This window comes from Sturnus vulgaris, chromosome 4 (genome assembly GCF_052056855.1).
Source record: "Sturnus vulgaris isolate bStuVul1 chromosome 4, bStuVul1.hap1, whole genome shotgun sequence".
NCBI classification, from domain to species: Eukaryota; Metazoa; Chordata; class Aves; order Passeriformes; family Sturnidae; genus Sturnus; species Sturnus vulgaris.
The window spans coordinates 31266545-31280732 of record NC_142246.1 but is presented as its reverse complement, the minus strand read 5'-3'; the positions used below and the strand labels follow the sequence as shown (position 1 = coordinate 31280732).

The following is a 14188-nucleotide window of genomic DNA, read 5'->3' as shown; positions in this document are numbered from 1 at the left end:
TGTCACTGCTTAGAGTTCCCTGTTCATTAGAAATTCACTAGAAAATAAATTAAATTAAATTTGTGCTGGCAACTGCTGTCTTCTGTCAGAATTTGCTTATTAAAATGTGTAACTGCATAACTGGCTAGAAGGAGCAGTGTGACATACCTGATCAATGTATGAATTAAATGAAACATAACCAGTGTTTTGCACTGGCACCCCTTTGGGTTGCTACTGATTGCTTTTCTTTAAAATCTTTCCTGTTAGTGGGAAGAAAGAAAATACAAGACTGATTCCAAAATCAGACAATAGCTGTGTAAGATTTTAACAAGTGCAAAGCACAAAATACACAAAAGTCAGTAGTGTGACCTGAATGTTCAAAAGGGAATTATTTCTTGTATACTTCAGCTAGGCCAATCCCTAAAATTTAGGATTGTCTCAAAAGCTGAAACAGGCTGAAATTCAAAACTCACATGATGTTTGCAAACAGCAGTGGAATACTGACAAACTTGGGCCATCTAATCCATTAACCCACTCCTTATGAAGGTCCATGATGGCTGCTTTAGTGGAGAGAGCAAAGCATCATATGCTAGAGATTTACTAAACAGCTTTCCTGAAATACAATTTTTTGTAGTTCTCACCAATCAATAATTGCCTCAACCCAATTATTTACTCTTTCTTATTTATCATAGTCCAACATACTAGAAAAGCTCTCACATCAACAGATAAGAGAATCTGAAGCTCTCAAAGGAAAGCTCTCAGTGAGAAACAGGCATTTAGTACCTTACAAATGTCATTTTGCACCTGCTTGATGCCAATATGTCAGATTACATTTATGCTTACCTAAATGTTTATATATGTTTATTTCTATTTAAAAAATGAAGATTTTTTATTTTATAATTGTGTCTATTTTTTTATTATTAAAAAAATTAACATTAAAAGAAAAACAACAGTCAAAGCACCCAATTTATCTAACCCATGCTTTGTTCATGCCTGAATCACTACTTTTCACTTGTAGTCACTTCAAATAGTGAAAATACTGTACATAGGCACATACACCCTCTGTAGTAACCTGGAATATCTAGTTCATGCATTTTTCAGACATCAGAATTGATCCAGGCAACAATCTTGGACAGCCTCCCCCACCCCACCATTTGCTAAAACTAAACTTTCACAAAGTATAAGTTTTCAACAAGTTAATCCCAGTGAAAGATATGTGGCTTTATTAAACATGATAGCACTCAAGGTACACTATGGTGATGAAGCTTTACATTCAGGCTACAGTTAATTAGGAGTCCTCAGACAGCATGGCATCATGCTGACAAGAACACTTTGTGGCCATCCTGCTCTTGACATAGTCCCTTCCCCTTCTAATCACAGGCTACACCATCCAACCCTAAGCCTCTTATGAAGGGTTAAGTCACATTTCAGCCTTGCTGCAGTTGAACTGGGGTCTCACCTATTGGCGCTGCTCAGGAAAAAACAAAGAAAACCTCATAAAACAAACAAACAGACAAAACCCCCCAAAAAAGACCACCACAAAACCAAAAATATATTAAATTTAGGCACCAGACCTGTTGCTTTTAAACTGTTTGAAAAAACACAAAGGCCCTTCCAACTATTTTGACCTTCAGTAGTCACAACTACTGATTCCTGATTGGCATAACTCATGATCCTACAACCAAACGCAGACCTTAGAAATCAATGCATCTTACTGTTTTTATAAACTTCAACTAATCTGATTTTCAGCTATGAGAACTGCAGTTACTGATTCCATTTTCATTTGGTTTCATCATGCATTCCTGCATATTCTTTTGGGTCCCGAAGAAGCAAAAAAATAAAGGCACTATGCTTATGGACAAAATTTAGTTGATAAGCCATGCTGCTAAACTAAGGATAGCTTTAGGTACCTGTCAAACAGTTCCATTTTACCCTGCTTTAATACTTGTACATAAAATGCAAGACAAGTACCCTTAAAAGGAGTAAAACTTTTGTTATTCTATGTCTCAGCATTATTTAACAGCTGTTTCACGAAAAGACTAATGAAAAACTTTGGTGTATAGTTTGATCAAAGTAATGATTGAGAGGAAGAATGTTTGCTTTTCCTTTTAGCATGTTTTTTCCACTATTCTTTGAGATTCAGGACCTTCAGCATCACCTCTTCAAAAGTGCACTATGTTACTCAGGTTACTTAAGAACACAGAAACCACATCTGTGCTATTCAACCCCCTGATGGTGGTTGGTGAGGTTTTTAAGGGTGGATGAGTCAGAACACTATCTGTATTCAGTACAGAAAGACCAAAAAAATCAATCTATTTAGGGAAAGAAGTTAGAAATAACAGAAGAAAAGGGTCCGCCTTTGGATTTTCCTACTTTACAGCAGCATTAGCTATGATGTATCACTGTTATGGAACAATACATCTGAACAGAAAAATACATTACATGCTTCAAAAACACTGAAAGCAGGAGTAGACCCAAAATGTCGTAATCTAGCATGCCTTTACTCAAAGATACATGCTGCCCTTTTAAGTACTTACTTGTCTCCCTTTTTCCTCTCATACCTGAACTTTTCCATTACATCAGTGCCTTTGAAAGTCTTTTTAGTTTTTGTTTTAGCTTTTAAATGTTAAGAAGCTTCATAATTTCAGAATGATCAGCTTTTGTCAAAACACTTTCATGAAAAGACACCAGACTATTTGAATAAAAATGAACACAGAGCGTCTATGGCAGTCTTCTCTCAAATAGGAAGCTACATGCTACACATACAACAGTAAAGAAAGGAAATTCAGACTGGCAATAGTAACACGCTTAATCCAATAGGAAGTAATGACATGAGAAAGGACTGGTACCAGAGCAGTAGGACACAACAACAAAGTATACATTTGTACAATTCTAGTTTACAAACAAGTAGAAATTGACAATTTTTATTTTTGTGCAGACAGCCTCACTGGAGCAGAAATACTGTTCCAAGGTCACGTCTGATGGAGGTTGTGCACTCCAGACACAGTATTTCATTCAATACCTGATCCTTCCGGTGCAGAAGTGACATTCAGCCATCTCACAGTGTAACATCATACAGTGTACCCTAACTTGACACCCGAGTGTCTTCCCTGGGCACATCCCATCTGTATTGCTGCTCACAGGTTGGGCATGTATGTAAGTACACCCAGAAGACTCCAAAAGCTGAGGGTAGACAGCACATTTCTGCACTAGCTCTTATAAGGTTACTGTGCTCCACACACCCCATGATCAGTTGATGCTTATCACTGTTTGTTCAAACCTGATTATTTTAAACAAACAGCATACCAAATAAGCTGTTACAGCACTTCATTTTACCTCCTTTGGTCATCCTGGTCTCTTATTTCTATTGCTATCTGCACCTGCTACTATGACACTGCATTTTAGGATTAATCTGCCTGCTTTTGCTTTGTTGGTATTCTGTTTAAGAGCTACACATGGACCCAGAGTTGCCTTCTAAGGTCATCTGTCTAAAAAATGTTTGAAGCGACTGTAATGTTAAAGCATGACAGCTGATGTTATTTACAACCCTGCTGACCAAGAGAGAACGTGACTTTGGATAACCTAGAGGCTTTCCAATAATACATAATCACCTCTTGATAAAATCCACAGCTCCCCTGAAACCTGGAAAGCTTCTAGACTTCAACTAGAACTCTACGCTACTATTTCTAATACAAAACTTTCCAATTTGTTCTATGTCATATTATTGTTAAGGTCTTCTTGTAAACCTTTTGTTTATAGGTACACTTCAATTCATCATGAGAGGGAAAATGTCCCTCTCCATGCATGCCCATTTGATTTCTACATCAGTGACCCAATTCTAGGCCTTTAAAACTTACATGATGTGGAATTAGTTCGCATTGGATACGCTCATTACTTGGTTGCTGCTTCTTACCTCTAACTCATTTAAATAATTCCTCCACATCAGGTTCTATTGCAGCACCTCCATGACCACTACTGACAGTCACCGATTTGATTTACAAATTGCTCTGATGGGATCAGATGTCGCCAAAGAGACAGTAAGGAAGCAGATGGAAGCTGGGAATCGATATGAGAAAAATAACAAAAGGAGAAAAGCAGAATGGAAGGAGGACAGAATATTGGTTTAAATAATACTGACTAAAAAGACGCATCTATCAGCACCTAATGGGTGCACACTATTCAGTGATTAGTCATTACTAGCCTTCACTTGTTTTCCTCAAACCATAAATTTTTCATAGTGAGAAGAATGCACAGTGAGAATCAATTCACCTTGAATTGCAACCTTTGTACACTGCTCACATCCATATTTCTTATTGTTGTAACAAAAGCTACCTCTTTGTCAAAGACTTACCAACATCTTAAATACTAGCTCTGCTTGTTTATAATTTTCATCATAATTACAGACTCAATCATAAATATTCATGCAGGACCACACCGTAAAGGCACATTCCACTTTCTAGATCACAGATGAAGGCAGTTCTCTAAACCTTTTACTGTGTGACCCCTACACAGAGGCATAGAGAAAGAAGTTGTGTGTGCATTCATGAGAAAACAAAATCCTGAAATGGTTCAAGTAAGATGGAGATTTTCTAATAAGGAGAACACATAGCAGCAATTCAATTATATACTGCTGTTTCTAAATGCAATGTCTCACTTGGGGGATAGTTGCTGAACAGATAGTTGCTGAACATGCTTGTTCAAATGCCTTTGCAGGATATATACAGAAACAACACTGGAATTTGGCTCCTAGTTACAGAGTGCTGGTTACTAATTTAACTATAAAGATACCAGGCCTCAAATTCTTGATTTCATGCCCATTCAACTGTCCAAACAAATAGCTCATTTCAGTGGGATTTAAATCCACATAATTATTAAAGAAGGCTTGGGACCAAAATATCATCTTCTTTTCTATAGATGCAAAGTGGATCAGAATATTTGGATCAGTTATCAAAATAATTTAATGCATTTCATTATAAACTAATTCAGAAATTGTATTAATGCACAAGAATAGAGTTGGTAGTTTGGAAAATTCTACTTTTAATAGAAACATTATCTGTCCTGAGGGACTGAGGTTTTATTGACCTAGGTTTAACTACACCAAATGTGTTGTGATCAATAACTACTCAGAACAATTCATTTTGCACTGAAAATCTACAGCATTAACACATAGTCCCTATCAGAAGACCTCTCCCATTCCAATTAGTTCCTTATATACGTCTAAGTGTTTTTATTGTCTCCACCTTCAGTAGATTATCTCAGAATCACTGGGATTGCTCAATAAAAGTTTAACCGTCTTGCGCTATGAATGTGCTGGTGCTCCATGTGGAGTGCTCGTTTCCTTCCTTTTACCGAACGCCAAACGGAGGGACACAATGGGTGTGTTGTGCTCTGTCTAGCACGGAACGTGCGATATCTTTAAAAAGGAGGTGTGAGCTGGCTTTAACACCACTACTCTTAACAGCACAAGTACCACAAACTAATCAACCACAGCACTGGGGCATGCAGTCCATTGAAAGCTGGTGAAAAAGCTGCTTTTTATTATGACCTACATACTGCACAGCAGCAGTTGGACAATATAAATCTAACGCTGAGGCTGAGCACAATGCATGGAATCCACTAGTGATGAACGGCAAACGTGCTCACGGGTTCTATAATATTTTATTTCACCCACGCTATCCTGAAAATAAAAAACACAATGACAATCCAAACAAAAAATAATCCCTGCCTTTTAGCAGAATTATCTACTAAAAAATTTATAATCTATTGGAAGCATCCTTCTGAATCAGCAACCATATGGAACATCACTCACACCGAAACATTTAAGGACAACGCAGTCAGATCAATGAATTCAGCAACCACACCGACCAAAGCCAACCTTCCAAGGCACGGATACCAAGAGAAGCTTGTTTCTTGCACGAAGTTGTGCCCAGCCGTGCCACAGCCCCGCACCAGCCCGTGCCCAGGTACCTCTCCCGCAGCAGCCGAGGGGCACGGCGGCTCCCTTTTGTGGCGAGTCCAGCGGCAGCAGCTCGCCCGGCGGGAGCAGCCCGGGAGCCGCAGCGGCGCGGGGCCGGGCCGAACCGTGCCGAGCCGAGCCCAGCCGAGCCCAGCCCAGCCGCACACCTGCTCCTGGCAGCGCCCGCGCCCGGCGCCAGCCGCGCTCCGAGCGGCGACGGTGACTCCCTTCTCCTGGATCCCCGGCTCCGCTGCCAGCGGCGGCTAGCGAGCTGCCGAGACAGCACTGCGGAGGAGCCCTGCCTTCACACGACAAACCCCCGCTCCGCTGCCTGACAGCAGATATGCAGCACTATCGCCCCGCATTCCACCTCCCCCGAGCAGCGCCGGCAGCCGCCAGCCTGTCAAAATGGCAGCTCGCGGGCCCGCTCTGCCGCCGGCATTACTCACTGGTATGCCCGTTCCTTCTGCGTCCCCCGACGGGATTTTTGTTTATTCCCCGGTACGGCACAGCATAATATGTCACATTGTTTTCCATAAGCAAAATGGCTGGTCCCCTCGGCACCGCCGCAGAGCGCTCATTGGGCTCCTCCGGCTTGCCGGAGCCATGGCAACAGCCAACAGCGGCCCGGCCCGGCCCGGCCCGCCCCGGCACCGCTCCCGCGGAGCGCCCGCGATCCCGAACCCCCCGCGCTTCTCCGAGTCCCCCGCGTTCCCGAACCCACTGCACCTCCCCGAGCCCACCGCGCTCCCCAACCCACTGCTCTCCCCGAACCTCCCGAACCCCCCACACCGAGCGGGGATGGGGCAGCCCTGAGAGCCACCCGGGCCCGGGCGCTGCCAATTACCGTGTGAACACGGCCAGGGAAGCGCTTCTGATGCGCCAAACAGAGGCGCCAAAATTGACTGGGCACTGTATAAGCCCTCAGGGTAAATAATCGTCCTTACTTAGAAAATAACTATCAGAGATAACCATTATACAATAGTCAGCTGGTTTTCCAACAATAAAGCCTAAGTCCCCACTCATTCACAATAAGCTAACCCCTGACATCACAATTCCTAGTGTTCATAAACACACTGGTGGATCTTGAAGAGTTAAAGGTTGCTGCTTGTCAGACGTCTTTCAAAGGTTGTGCATTGCAATCACCATGTAAACCATTTTTATTCTATTTAGAGTAACTTTTTATTTTCATTTCAGTTAGAAGTAGGAAGAAAAGGAGACATTTGTGAGCAATTAGAAATTGCTCATTAAAATTTCTTTTCTTCAACACCTGTCACAAACTTGTATCTCGACTGCCTAAGGAGTCAGGAATATAAGCTAGGGAGTACAAGAAGCATCCACCAGCCTAAAGTTCTCAAAAAGTAATTTAGAAGCATTAAATATATCTGAGCAAGCATACTGCATTTCATACACAAGAGTTCTGAGTGTTGGTCAGAACTTCCCGGTTGTTAGCAGGAATTGACTTAATGCATATATGAAATAATTGCATTTCCTTGTTCAGTTATACTTTTCTAGGACTACAGTAGATTTTTCGCCTCTGAATACAATTTGTAGACAAAGCTCTGCTGCTCTACCACTCCCAGTGAATTTGCTGCTCTCAGGATCCAAGGGCAGTGGTGTCACAGTGGAGTCCTGGGCAGAGAACTAAGGCCCACTTGGGTGGATTTTACACATTTCTTCCCTCAGCATCTTTACCCTCTTTTCCTTGTCTAAGTTTCTCTGAAAGTGAGTACTGAGCTCTGTGAAAGTGACCTGGGAGGGGCTCACAAGGAAACAAGTAAGTAAATTCTATTTAGATTTCTGAGATGCTGGAGCTGAAATATTTTGGTATATTTAAATAGGTGCTTCAACATGAATGCTAATTTAGTCTTGTTTCTTTGTCTCTTAGCCTTCTTAAAAAAGATGGGTGGATGTCCACATCTCTCAAATTGCAGCTGGGGCTGAGTCTGTTCTAGCATCCTGTGAAAGTACTCCCTGCTTCCATGACTCAAACACATATTTTGGTGCCATGACTACTGTTCAACAGTACTTTTTGATCAAAAGGGATGTCTGCTGATATGGCAACCCAATTCTGAAGCTTTTGCCTGGAAAACATTAAACTACTGAAGTAATTATTTACATACTAAGTATTAAAACAAAACCGGCCTGCATTACAAGAACACCATTTCACCACGATTGGTTCACTAACTTTTTTCGTTAATAAGCAACACGAGAGAGACTGCACATCCAGTCTCTTTCTTTGTAATGCACTGATACAGTCACTGACTTAAAAAAAAAAAAATTAAAATCCCTTCAGTAAGGGAAGACACAGTGCAATAAAGTGCTAGAAAACCTGCTTAAGTGTGGTTACTATCACAATACTCTCCACAGACAGGCTAAAATAGCTCTTGGAAACATAATAGCCATGAATTTTTAAACATTATGTTACAGCTTGGAAAGGTTTCACGATGTCTGTCCATATCTCAGTATCTATACATACGCAGGCACCTGAAGGTATGGTGGAAATATATCAATTAAAATGTTTTTGATTTTTTTAAAAATAAAAACCTGTTTTAAGATTTCAAGTTCATAATTCAATATTTAGGGATCTAGAACTCTGTAATGCAGGCACACTTTTATCCAGAAAAGGCTTGTGGAGCTTTTTTCTGCAGTATCTCATAGGTCTTAACAATATATACATACATGCAACCTTTCCTTCTCTGCAGTTTCATAAGTGATTAGGCAGAAATTAGAAGAGGCTTAACCCAAGTGCAGATCATGGCTCCAATACAGCAAACAATTAAAACACAAATTGTGATAAGCTAACCCGAGTTTACCTAAAAGCTCCATAGAAGTCCTAGAAACAGTTTCTGATGCATGCTCTGCACAATCATAAAATTTCTTCTGGTAAAACTCACTAAAACCATAACATCAAAGGATGTGAACTGGACCCACAGTGAAGCTGTGAGACTCAATACCCTCTGGTAGTTCCCCAAAGCTCAGTTGCACTGGTATGTTTGTATTTCTAGGAAAGCTCCAGAACCAGGCAGCTGAAATAGTGACTAGCATGCTCCCCTTACATAAAAATTTAAGTGCAAGGCATAGAGTCATACTAACCCTACAATGAGTATTTAAGTGCTTAAAGATAACCACTTGCCTGCTGTATTAGAACAGAGCTGAAAATAGAACACATCATTTGGTATCTTTGCTCAAATCCTACTCCCACGTTAATTCAAATGAGCTTCCTGATCTCACTTGTAGTACCTGGAGAACAGTTGCTCACATCAGAGCAATCAGAGCTGAAAGAAAACTAGTATTCACCAATTATTCACCAGAACATTGCTAACAGTCTTCAGTTTTGGGACAGAAATAACATTCTCAGCCTTATCTACAGATACTTGTATCAGCATGTCATTCACCACTGTAGTTTTAGCCTGTCCTGCTATTTTCCTTCACAAACTGGTTTCCAGCTATCTCAAACCAGCTCCATACAATATAAAACACATACTTCCATTAAGGCAACATTTAATTCTTAAACCAGGAACTGTGATTTGCATACAATTCATTAAAATTCATTGATTTATGAATAATTAATTTTGCGTTGTTTTAAAAGCATGAACAATAACGAATGTCAAAAGGCATTGTCACTCTTGGAAAGAAAATGTTAAAAGAGCAGATTCTAAGTTAAGAAACAATTACTATATTAAAATCAGCATTTTATTTATTGCATGGCATTGAAATGATTCCTAGGTTTATTAACTATCCAAGCAGGAAAACACCTAGTGTTCAGCCATCCTGAATATCCTTAACAATTACTGATCTTTCTGAGCCTCATTCAATTTCTGTAATCACTTGATGATACATTATGAAGTCAAATTGGACTTTTATAATAATTTTAAAAATCATCTATCAAAGGTCTCAAATTTAAAAATACTGATTTTTTTTTTAAAGTATTTTTTGGTCAACTTGCTTGAATGCAAAGCAGTAGATAAACACAATGAATACCTGTAGGTCGGTATGCTGAAGTACAGAGTAGTTAACATTGTTTTTCCCAGGTTCCAGGTGATGACAAGCCTATGAAAAAAAGCACTGATATCCAAATCTCAGGACATTTCTACAATTAACTGCCTGAGACACAACCTGTAGATGAGTAAACTGTAATTCAGACATAAAGACTTCATTTTATCCAGGGTCAAACTTGTTTGTAGCTCCCCCAGTTACTGAACACAGTGCAACTCTAGTTATTGGCTTTGCATTTTCAGGTTCTCACCAATAACAACTCTGATGAATTTTGTGTACTGTGGATTCCATCAGATACTTGACAAGGATGCTGACAGAGAATTCTATCTAGATTAAATGGAGCAATGAGCTGATTTAAATATTTAAGGTGTGTCATGCATTTAAATAAACCAATCACAAGAGCATTGCAGAAACATTTTCTAGAGTATATTTGCGAAATTCTTATCACAGGAAATATATTCTTTTATTCACAATTGCCCTTTGATATACATTCCTCATCACATGAGTGCAGCCATAAAACAGGAGAGAAGAAACTTTGATTTTCTTAAAAACAAATATTTAAAAATTTTAAAAGGAAACCCTGAAGCCCTTTTGTAATTAATTAGAGATGAAAGAGTCTTAACCTAATAAGACTAGATCCCTCATGTTTTATACCAGGGTTAAAAATGCTACTGAATTCCTGGAGCAATTTCTACATTATTTCCTATCCTACATTTAGTATTTTACTTTCTGATATAAATTAGTAAGAAGGCAGCAATGAAGGTATAACTGCCTTAAATACAAAATATAACAAAAATTAAATTAAGCCGCTTTTTAGTTGCTTGGACATACAGTTTTGTATTAACTTCTGCTGCATTTTAAGTAAGATACAAAAGAATCTAAAATAGAATAATTATTTTTCTTTTCTGTTTGCTTGGCTATGAAATTTGATTATTTAATGCATTATATAAGTTAAATAGATATATATATATATACACACACACTGTAACATATATGTAATTTTTTTTTACTTATCCCAAGAAAACATCTCAAATTTTATGGTGTATTGAGCAGATTTTAAATCAGGAGACCTATAGTATGGATAAATATTCAATTTTCAGATCTTTAAGATGTTATTTGAGAGAAGAAATGTGAACTTTATCTCAAAAAGACATAATATTCAGGGTTCTCCCCAAAAAATGAATACTTAAACATGCAGTTTTAAGAGAAAATAGCAAACCTTGAAAAGAAAACTAGCACACTGAAAAGAAGTGTCTTAAAGTTATCCTCAGAATTTTGGAAATAGCACCAAGAGGTCAACTGTGACCTAAAGCAAAACAAAAAATGAGAAACTGCTACTGAAATGCACTGTGCTTTCAGAGAATGCCAAGGATATTGTCAAGACAATTAATAGTTTATCTGGTCAATTTGTACTTGAAAGTTTTCCAGTCCTGATTGTGTCATGTACTGACAGTTCCATTAAATAAGTACATTACTTCATAGCCCTAAGCAAGAGTTCAGATTAAGTTCTGAAGAACATCCCAGGCCACCTAGTTTCCAGAACCCAAAAAAAGCAAGTTTTGTCTCTGCTATGGACTGGAGATGCCTACAAGCCTGAGTTCCTATGAGCATCAAATGCCAGTCTTAGCAGAGGACCGAACAGAGGACTGAATTGCTGACAGTGCTAGAAATGTTTTGCTTCCCACTGTATTGGAAAACCAAACTTGGCATCATACATTATGAAGTCTTATTGCATATTCTACACTTGTATAGAAAAGTATAAATTTGAGATTGATAGCTACAGCGTGTAGCTGTACAGAATGTTCTCCCATCTTTTCTCCAAGAGCAGGGCAAACAGAATTCTTGAGTGAAAATTTTATTAACTTCTCAATAAGAGGTTCCTCACATATTGCAATTTATAGAGGAAGCATAATGAACAGATATCCAGGACAAAGGTTATTCCCCCTGCTTAGACACCAACAGCCAACTCCTCTATGCTGAAAATTTGTATTTCTCAAACGTCACATTTAGATATTTAGGAAGATAAGCTGTTAGACTCCAAGCCTTCTCTTTCCTCCATTTGTGATACATAAATCTGAAACTTTTACCTCCTCCTATATTGTTATCCTTCATCACTTTCTCCATACCTAAAACCTAAAGCCACATCCCTGGGCTATTGCCACTGTCTTGCTGAACTGCACCTTCTCCACTGACATCATTGCCTCTTCCTTAAATCACTGCTTTAGCCTTATAACTCCTTGAGAGCAGCTGCCAGAAAGCCTCAGGCCCTTGTATTCCCAATTTGCTGTCCCTTCATTTCAAAAGCTTGTGTCATATCACTTATTGGGCTGTTCTTTCATGCTCTAGGATATGCGTTCCTCTTCTCCATTTTGAGAAACAATTCTTAACATCTAATCACTACATTTATATGATATCAATTGTGAGAAATCGATAAAAATTGGCAGGAAGAAGAGTTTGTTAGTGGAAAAGTGGGCAGGAACATTGATTTTTTTCACATGCTGCCCACAATTCTTGCAAATGCTTTGCAAGAAACTTTTACAACTGACTTAGACATCCTCATGAATCCTACCTCGGGCCTGCCTGGCACAAAGACCTAAACCAACAAGAATTATTTCAAACTGTTCTATTTCTTGAACTAACTTGAACTATCTAGAGATAGGTGAGTCATTGCTAATAATTAGGATGGGGGTTGTTATTCTTTTTTATTAAAAAATATTTGTTGGTCCATATCTATATTCTTTTTTCCCCTATAGCCTCAATCTCTTTCAGCCACCTGCATTTTGTTGTATTTTTCTACCCCTTGCACTACTACCAGCAAACAAGTATGCTTCTTAATATACTCTGACCAATCTAATTTTGTTCAGTCTGCCATAGGATACAAGAAGAAATTAAGCAACAAAATCAACCCCAAATGATCTCTTTCCAGCTCCCCCACCCATTACTTTCAGCATTGCACAATGCTGAGAATCAGCTTACTAAAAATAGAGAGCACTTCCCTAGACATGACCATACTTGTGGCTCTCATCTCAAAAGAGTTGTTCTTGCCTGATTAGATTGGCTTATTAAGTGATAGAGAGCATGTTGGGCTAGTCCAATCTCTCTCTGACTCTCCTCAGAGCTAATTTAACAGAGAACATTTAAAGATCTGCCCTTCATTACACGTTGACTCCACACACCCTGAATGCAGAATTTTCTTACCTTCACAGACCCTCTGGAAAAATTACTATCTAAAACCTAAGCTCAAAAGTATCAGAAAAAAATGCCAGTAGCTATGGTATTTCAGATCATAATTTGTTAGAAGCAATAAGATTTGGAAAGAGCAAATGAATGGGTACATCAGCAGCAAATAAGTACAGTAAAGGTACTACCATATTTTTCCAAGTTCTTTGAAGACAGGAAGTTTTAAATAAACTTGGATAGGGGACTTAAATTTTATCAATTCTGAGAACTTGGCAGCATCTCTCTATGCAAGATGAGGTCACAAATCAATCTCAAAACACTTCTGACAAAGTATAAATACCATAGCAGGGTATGTCTAAGTCACGCTAACATGTCTGGCTGGCATAACTACAATAGCAGAGTTGATAAGGTAGCAACCAGCTTATCCACAGCATTCTTTTCATGGAGAGGTCATTTCTTCTTTTGTGCTAGGAAGTGAAACAATGCCAAAGCATTCCAGAATTGCTTAAACAAATAGCAGCATCTACCTCCACTTGGAGGTTAACAGTTTGTACTTTTTTGGTAGCTTATTTATTTTCACTAGAGTATAACATAACACATTAGGAACTTTAGTAGAACACCTGCCAGATATACCCTTTATTCTAGGAAGTGAATCAGTGTCTAGCTTACAATTGCCTTCTCATTTGGCTTCTGGTTTGGCTTCTTAAACTTAATTTAACATTCACTTCCTTTTTGCCTGAAATGACTTTCAACTCTGTCTAAAGTTTTGGTCTTGAACAGTGTTCAAGCAATAGGTATAAAATTATGAAGCATGACTATATTAAAAAGTCTGCTACCAGTTTTCCATCAGGTACCTCACTTATGTTAAGAGTTTATCATAGAAACTTCATCTAGACTTTGCACTAGAGGAGGGAAAGGTGAAATATTCAAATAGGAATGTGATCCTTCTCTTCTATGCAGGGCTAGTGAGGCCACCCCTGCAGAGCTGCAGTACTGTGTCTGCTTCTGGGCTTCCCTGTACAAGGAGCCACACTAGAGACTCCAGCAAAAGAACACACAGTGGACTAAGAGAGC

The 14188-nt window shown here is 39.0% G+C and overlaps 1 protein-coding gene across 16 annotated transcripts in view; it reads right to left on the bottom strand.

Moving 5' to 3' along the window:
* SORBS2 (sorbin and SH3 domain containing 2) overlaps positions 1–6525 on the bottom strand; it is a 148575-nt gene extending 142050 nt beyond the window's left edge. For all 16 annotated transcript variants that reach the window (XM_088163502.1, XM_088163507.1, XM_088163503.1 and 13 more), the window contains exon 1: positions 6385–6525. The gene's annotated coding sequence lies outside the window, so the exon portion shown is untranslated. The remainder of the gene's footprint in view (positions 1–6384) is intronic.
* Positions 6526–14188: the final 7663 nt, after the last annotated feature.